The 8,336-nt window shown below is 44.6% G+C and overlaps 1 long non-coding RNA gene across 1 annotated transcript; it reads left to right on the plus strand.

The window, feature by feature from the left end:
* Positions 1-436: 436 nt before the first annotated feature.
* Positions 437-6,933, plus strand: LOC120041825. The gene is made up of 3 exons (XR_005475956.1): positions 437-509; positions 840-938; positions 6,894-6,933. It is a non-coding gene; the product is annotated as an uncharacterized LOC120041825 (long non-coding RNA).
* The last annotated feature ends 1,403 nt before the right edge of the window (positions 6,934-8,336 follow it).

The raw sequence follows: 8,336 nt of genomic DNA on the forward strand, positions 1-8,336 counted from the left end.
AACAAGCTAGCAAGAAAAGCTAGTTCCTTTTCAGCTATTTTGTCAAGTTATAAGCCTGTATGTGTTAAAATATTTAAACCCCCTCATTAAATTCATGTATTGAAGTTGCGCCCGTTTTTTATAGCCCTTTCTTACCCAAATACCGTTTTTTACATTGAAATAATTCAGATGAAAATAAGAAATATGAAATTTAATTAAGAAATAAGTGACCAGATTTTTTTTATTGAAAACCATGGACATTAGTTTGGGTGGGGGGAGGGGCGTGGTGCGGTTCCTAGTTCTTTTTTTTTTTGCACATAAAAGAGTGAAACACCACAACAAGAATAAGGGTTGTGGAAAGTGTCCATTTTGGTAGGACTGACAATTCACTGTCTTGAAAAATACATACATACAATACATACATATATTGGCAGATTCTTTAACCAAATCCCTATTTCTTACAGACATTTTTTAAGATCTAAAACATAATGGAAGATAAGAGTCCAGGAACCTACAAAGTAACCAATGCGGTATGTTTTCTGATTTGCCTAGTATTTAGAGTACGCTTGCCTTGCTTTAGCCAAACCAATCATACTGATTCTCTTTTAGTCCATCCATAAAAGCAGATTCAGCTTTAGTTGCATGCAGGAACTTGCATAATGTGCTTATGTTATGCTTATACTTGCTTTTTTTACCTTGAAAGTAGTTTTAAAAAACAGAAATGGTAATAGATGTTTGTTGGACCTCTATTAGTCAATGATAACAGTCATTGGTGTCCCCCAGCCCATCCCCTGTTGTGTGCCGAGCAATCTTGTCATTCTATTAAGTCTCAACTATTCTTTTTGTCTTCCTTTACAAAGGCACTGCAGAGGCTAAGAAGGCGCATGGAAAATCTAAAGAAGCATAGTTCAACTTGTGAGGCCAGATTTGAAAAGGAAAAGATAAATCCCGAAGCGCAGGTTTGTCAGTTGTTTAGAATGAGGATACTGGGGATGGTTTACTTTACTTTGCTAGCTGACAACTTTACGTTTTTTGTTTTGTTTCTGTTTTTAATTACCGTTTATATTTTTAGTTTTTCCATCGCAACTTTTTTCCCTCATTCAACCTTTTCACTCCGGACGCTTTATCTGGACATGGTTCGTCAACACCTTCAACAGCCGAAGCTAAGTAGTAACATTAACATGATGTCTTCTAATTGCAGTCGCTGTACTCATAATATACAGGAGAACGATCGCCTTACGGCGAAAATAGCTGTGCTGCAAGCCCAGCTTCAGACGCAATCGTTAGGCAAGGGTATTTTCAGTGTAGGAAAGGAAGAAACAGCGTCTGTGCCACCAGTAAGTACAGATAGTAACGTTAGTATAAATCCCCCCGCACAGTCCCCGCAGCCGGACAACTTTCTCATGGCTTCTGTAGGGAAATGCTGTTGGAATGCTCAACCGGTGTCGCTCATTCAGCCGACAGAAACTTTCAACCGGTTTTCCCCATTATGTAGCGAGTCGGAGTCTGAGTCTGAGTCTTCTCTTGTCTCTACTCCTCCCGTTACGGGGTCTGAGACGCCGAAGGCTCCCACCGTTAGCTCTGACAAATTGAAAACCCTAGTCATTGGCGACTCCATTACCCGCAGTATTAGACTTAAAACGAATCACCCAGCGATCATACACTGTTTACCAGGGGGCAGGGCTACCGACGTTAAGGCTAATCTTAAGATGGTGCTGGCTAAAGCTAAATCTGGCGAGTGTAGAGAGTATAGAGATATTGTTATCCACGTCGGCACCAACGATGTTAGGATGAAACAGTCAGAGGTCACCAAGTGCAACATAGCTTCAGCGTGTAAATCAGCTAGAAAGATGTGTCGGCATCGAGTAATTGTCTCTGGCCCCCTCCCAGTTAGGGGGAGTGACGAGCTCTACAGCAGAGTCTCAGCACTCAATCGCTGGTTGAAAACTGTTTTCTGCCCCTCCCAAAAGATAGAATTTGTAGATAATTGGCCCTCTTTCTGGGACTCACCCACAAACAGGACCAAGCCTGACCTGCTAAGGAGTGACGGACTCCATCCTACCTGGAGGGGTGCTCTCATCTTATCTACCAACATAGATAGGGCTCTAACTCCTTTAGCCCCACAATGAAATAGGGTGCAGGCCAGGCAGCAGGCTGTTAGCCAACCTGCCAGCTTAGTGGAGTCTGCCAATAGCACAGTCAGTGTAGTCAGCTCAGCCATACCCATTGAGACTGTGTCTGTGCCTCGACCTAGGTTGGGCAAAACTAAACATGGCGGTGTTCGCCTTAGCAATCTTATTAGGATAAAGACCTCCTCCATTCCTGCCATTATTGAAAGAGATCGTGATACCTTTCATCTCAAAATAGGGTTACTTAATGTTAGATCCCTCACTTCAAAGGCAGTCATAGTCAATGAACTAATCACTGATCATAATCTTGATGTGATTGGCCTGACTGAAACATGGCTTAAGCCTGATGAATTTACTGTGTTAAATGAGGCCTCACCTCCTGGTTACACTAGTGACCATATCCTCCGTGCATCCCGCAAAGGCGAAGGTGTTGCTAACATCTACAATAGCAAATTTCAATTTACAAAAAAAAAAATGGCGTTTTCGTCTTTTGAGCTTCTAGTCATGAAATCTATGCAGCCTACTCAATCACTTTTTATAGCTACTGTTTACAGGCCTCCTGGGCCATATACAGCGTTCCTCTCTGAGTTTCCTGAATTCCTATCAGACCTTGTAGTCATAGCAGATCATATTCTAATTTTTGGTGATTTTAATATTCACATGGAGAAGTCCACAGACCCACTCCAAAAGTCTTTCGGAGCCATCATCGACTCAGTGGGTTTTGTCCAACATGTCTCTGGACCTACTCACTGCCACAGTCATACTCTGGACCTAGTTTTGTCCCATGGAATAAATGTTGTAGATCTTAATGTTTTTCCACATAATCCTGGACTATCGGACCACCATTTTATTACGTTTGCAATCGCAACAAATAATCTGCTCAGACCCCAACCAAGGAGCATCAAAAGTCGTGCTATAAATTCTCAGACAACACAAAAATTCCTTGATGCCCTTCCAGACTCCTTCTGCCTACCCAAGGACGTCAGAGGACAAAAATCAGTTAACCAATTAACTGAGGAACTCAATTTAACCTTGCGCAATACCCTAGATGCAGTTGCACCCCTAAAAACGAAAAACATTTGTCATAAGAAACTAGCTCCCTGGTATACAGAAAATACCCGAGCTTTGAAGCAAGCTTCCAGGAAATTGGAACGGAAATGGCGCCACACAAAACTGGAAGTCTTCCGACTAGCTTGGAAAGACAGTACCGTGCAGTACCGAAGAGCCCTCACTGCTGCTCGATCATCCTACTTTTCCAACTTAATCGAGGAAAATAAGAACAATCCAAAATTTCTTTTTGATACTGTTGCAAAGCTAACTAAAAAGCAGCATTCCCCAAGAGAGGATGGCTTTCACTTCAGCAGTAATAAATTCATGAACTTCTTTGAGGAAAAGATCATGACCATTAGAAAGCAAATTACGGACTCCTCTTTGAATCTGCGTATTCCTCCAGGGCTTAGCTGTCCTGGATCTGCACAGCTCTGCGAGGGCCTGGGATCGGGAGAGACACTTAAGTGTTTTAGTACTATATCTCTTGACACAATGATGAAAATAATCATGGCCTCTAAACCTTCAAGCTGCATACTGGATCCTATTCCTACTAAACTGCTGAAGGAGCTGCTTCCTGTGCTTGGCCCTCCTATGTTGAACATAATAAACAGCTCTCTATCCACCGGATGTGTACCAAACTCACTAAAAGTGGCAGTGATAAAGCCTCTCTTGAAAAAGCCTAACCTTGACCCGGAAAATATAAAAAACTATCGGCCTATATCGAATCTTCCATTCCTCTCAAAAATTTTAGAAAAAGCTGTTGCGCAGCAACTCACTGCCTTTCTGAAGACAAACAATGTATACGAAATGCTTCAGTCTGGTTTTAGACCCCATCATAGCACTGAGACTGCACTTGTGAAGGTGGTAAATGACCTTTTAATGGCGTCAGACCGAGGCTCTGCATCTGTCCTCGTGCTACTAGACCTTAGTGCTGCCTTTGACACCATCGATCACCACATTCTTTTGGAGAGACTGGAAACCCAAATTGGTCTACACGGACAAGTTCTGGCCTGGTTTAGATCTTACCTGTCGGAAAGATATCAGTTTGTCTCTGTGAATGGTCTGTCCTCTGACAAATCAACTGTACATTTCGGTGTTCCTCAAGGTTCCGTTTTAGGACCACTATTGTTTTCACTATATATTTTACCTCTTGGGGATGTTATTCGAAAACATAATGTTAACTTTCACTGCTATGCGGATGACACACAGCTGTACATTTCAATGAAACATGGTGAAGCCCCAAAATTGCCCTCGCTAGAAGCCTGTGTTTCAGACATAAGGAAGTGGATGGCTGAAAACTTTCTACTTTTAAACTCGGACAAAACAGAGATGCTTGTTCTAGGTCCCAAGAAACAACGAGATCTTCTGTTAAATCTGACAATTCATCTTGATGGTTGTAAAGTCGTCTCAAATAAAACTGTGAAGGACCTCGGTGTTACTCTTGACCCTGATCTCTCTTTTGACGAACATATCAAGACTGTTTCAAGGACAGCTTTTTTCCATCTACGTAACATTGCAAAAATCAGAAATTTTCTGTCCAAAAATGATGCAGAAAAATTAATCCATGCATTTGTTACTTCTAGGTTAGACTACTGCAATGCTCTACTTTCCGGCTACCCGGATAAAGCACTAAATAAACTTCAGTTAGTGCTAAATACGGCTGCTAGAATCCTGACTAGAACCAAGAAATTTGATCATATTACTCCAGTGCTAGCTTCCCTACACTGGCTTCCCGTTAAGGCAAGGGCTGATTTCAAGGTTTTACTGTTAACCTTTAAAGCGTTACATGGGCTTGCTCCTACCTATCTTTCCGAGTTGGTCCTGCCGTACATACCTACACGTACGCTACGGTCACAAGACGCAGGCCTCCTAATTGTCCCTAAAATTTCTAAGCAAACAGCTGGAGGCAGGGCTTTCTCCTATAGATCTCCATTTTTATGGAACAGTCTGCCTACCCATGTGAGAGACGCAGACTCAGTCTCAACCTTTAAGTCTTTACTGAAGACTTATCTCTTCAGTAGGTCATATGATTGAGTGTAGTCTGGCCCAGGAGTGTGAAGGTGAACGGAAAGGCTCTGGAGCAACGAACCGCCCTTGCTGTCTCTCCAGGGCCGGTTCCCCTCTCTCCACTGGGATTCTCTGCCTCTAACCCTGTTACTGGGGCTGAGTCGCTGGCTTGCTGGTGCTCTTTCATGCCGTCCCTAGGAGGGGTGCGTCACTTGAGTGGGTTGAGTTACTGACGTGAACTTCCTGTCTGGGTTGGCGCCCCCCCTTGGTTGTGCTGTGGTGGAGACCTTTGTGGGCTATACTCGGCCTTGTCTCAGGATTGTAAGTTGGTGGTTGAGGATATCCCTCTAGTGGTGTGGGGGCTGTGCTTTGGCAGAGTGGGTGGGGTTATATCCTTCCTGTTTGGCCCTGTCCGGGGGTTTCTTCGGATGGGGCCACAGTGTCTCCTGACCGCTCCTGTCTCAGCCTCCAGTATTTATGCTGCAGTAGTTTATGTGTCGGGGGGCTAGGGTCAGTTGGTTATACCTGGAATACTTCTCCTGTCTTATCCAGTGTCCTGTGTGAATTTAAGTATGCTCTCTCTAATTCTCTCGTTCTCTCTTTCTCTCTGAGAACCTGAGCCCTAGGACCATACGTCAGGACTACCGGGCATGCTGACACCTTGCTGTCCCCAGTCCGCCCGGCCTTGCTGCTATTCCAGTTTCAACTGTTTCTGCCTGCGGTTACGAAACCCCTACCTGTCCCAGACCTGCTGTTTTCAACTCTTAATGATCGGCTATGAAAAGCCAACTGAGATTTATTCCTGATTATTATTTGACCATGCTTGTCATTTATGAACATTTTGAAAATCTTGGCTCTCTCTAATTTTCTCCTCTCTTTCTCTCGGAGGACCTGAGCCCTAGGACCATACGTCGGGACTACCGGCCGTGGTGACTCCTTGCTGCCCCCAGTCCGCCTGGCCTTGCTGCTATTCCAGTTTCAACTCTTCTGCCTGCGGTTATGGAACCCCTACCTGTCCCAGACCTGCTGTTTTCAACTCTTAATGATCGGCTATGAAAAGCCAACTGAGATTTATTCCTGATTATTATTTGACCATGCTTGTCATTTATGAACATTTTGAAAATCTTGGCTCTCTCTAATTTTCTCCTTCTCTCTTTCTTTCTCTCGGAGGACCTGGGCCCTAGGACCATGCGTCGGGACTGCCGCCCGTGGTGACTCCTTGCTGTCCCCAGTCCGCCTGGCCTTGCTGCTATTCCAGTTTCAGCTGTTCTGCCTGCGGTTATGGAACCGCCACCTGTCCCAGACCTGTTGTTTTTCAACTCTTAATGATCAGCTATGAAAAGCCAACTGAAAATTATTCATGATTATTATTTGACCATGCTTGTCACTTATGAACATTTTTGAACATCTTGGCATAGTTCTGTTATAATCTCCACCCGGCACAGCCAGAAGAGGACTGGCCACCCCTCATAGCCTGGTTCCTCTCTAGGTTTCTTCCTAGGTTTTGGCCTTTCTAGGGAGTTTTTCCTAGCCACCGTGCTTCTACACCTGCATTCTAGCTGTTTGGGGTTTTAGGCTGGGTTTCTGTACAGCACTTCGAGATATTATCTGATGTACGAAGGGCTATATAAAATAAAATTGATTGATTGATTGATTGATTGATTGAATCGTTATCATATCCTATTGCCTAATTTGCACATGACTAATATCATTTTATTGTATCCTTAGATGTCAGACACCGAGGCTGCCAGTACCTCTGAGGCTGCCTGTACCTCTGAGGCTGCCAGTACCTCTGAGGCTGCCAGTACCTCTGAGGCTGCCAGTACCTCTGAGGCTGCCAGTACCTCTGAGGCTGCCAGTACCTCTGAGGCTGCCAGTACCTCTGAGGCTGCCAGTACCTCTGAGGCTGCCAGTACCTCTGAGGCTGCCAGTACCTCTGAGGCTGCCTAAGTCGATAGTCAATGTGTTGGATGATGCACCACCGTTGATCAGAACAGACAGTATATACGTAAGTTAAAGTGTCATTCAACACCAGCACATACTGTAAGTTCTTGTGAATCAGCTTTGTAAATCAAAGATGGGCAAGTCTGCACTTTCATCCCATATTCATAGTATTATAACATAAACAAGTAGAGGAGCACAGTCGTAACTAATCAAAATGTGCCGGTGTCCAAATACTTTGTCATCTGTCTAGTTATCCAATATAATTTTTTTCTTCAATACAGTTGACCAAAGCTATGCTTGGATACAAGACTGATGACTCAATAACCAGCATTAACAACAGTGAAGATGGTTATGTCCCAGGATCATCAGAGGAAGGCAATTTTTATGAAGAAAATCTGACAGGTATGTCTATACTTTACATACACATGGACCTATTCTTAATTACAATGTCCTGTTTGAAAATGACATGTTTTCCACTGATGTTTTCCAGGAGAGATGTCAGTGATTCGGGTCAAAAAGCCAATGACCAAGGGAAAGCTGGGGCAAAGGAGAGACTCACACGGTAAGCATGTTTCCTGCTGCCTTCAGTCAGTGCAAGTCTGATGGCCTTGAGATAGAAGCTGTTTTTCAGTCTCAGCTTTGATGCACCTGTACTGACCTCGCCTTCTGGATGATAGTGGGGTGAACAGGCAGTGGCTCGGGTGGTTGTTGTCCTTGATGGTCTTTTTGGCCTTTCTGTGACATCGGGTGGTGTAGTTGTCCATGAGGGCAGGTAGTTTGCCCCCGGTGATGCGTTGTGCAGACCTCACTACCCTCTGGAGTGCCTTACGGTGTGGGCGGAGCAGTTGCCGTACCAGGCGGTGATACAGCCCGACAGGATGCTCATGATTGTGCATCTGTAAAAGTTTGAGTGTTTTTGGTGACAAGCCAAATTTCTTCAGCCTCCTGAGGTTGTTTTGTTGATGTTGAGTGTGAGGTTATTTTCCTGACACCACACTCCGAGGGCCCTCACCTCCTCCCTGTAGGCCGTTTCATCGTTGTTGGTAATCAAGCCTACCACTGTAGTGTCGTCTGCAAACTTGATGATTGAGTTGGAGGAGTGCATGGCCACGCAGTCATGGGTGAACAGGGAGTACAGGAGAGAGCTGAGAACGGACCCTTGTGGGGCCCCAGTGTTGAGGATCAGCGGGGTGGAGATGTTTCCTACCCTCACCGCCTGGGGGTGGC

The sequence above is a fragment of the Salvelinus namaycush genome, unplaced genomic scaffold, assembly GCF_016432855.1.
Source record: "Salvelinus namaycush isolate Seneca unplaced genomic scaffold, SaNama_1.0 Scaffold55, whole genome shotgun sequence".
NCBI lineage: Eukaryota > Metazoa > Chordata > Actinopteri > Salmoniformes > Salmonidae > Salvelinus > Salvelinus namaycush.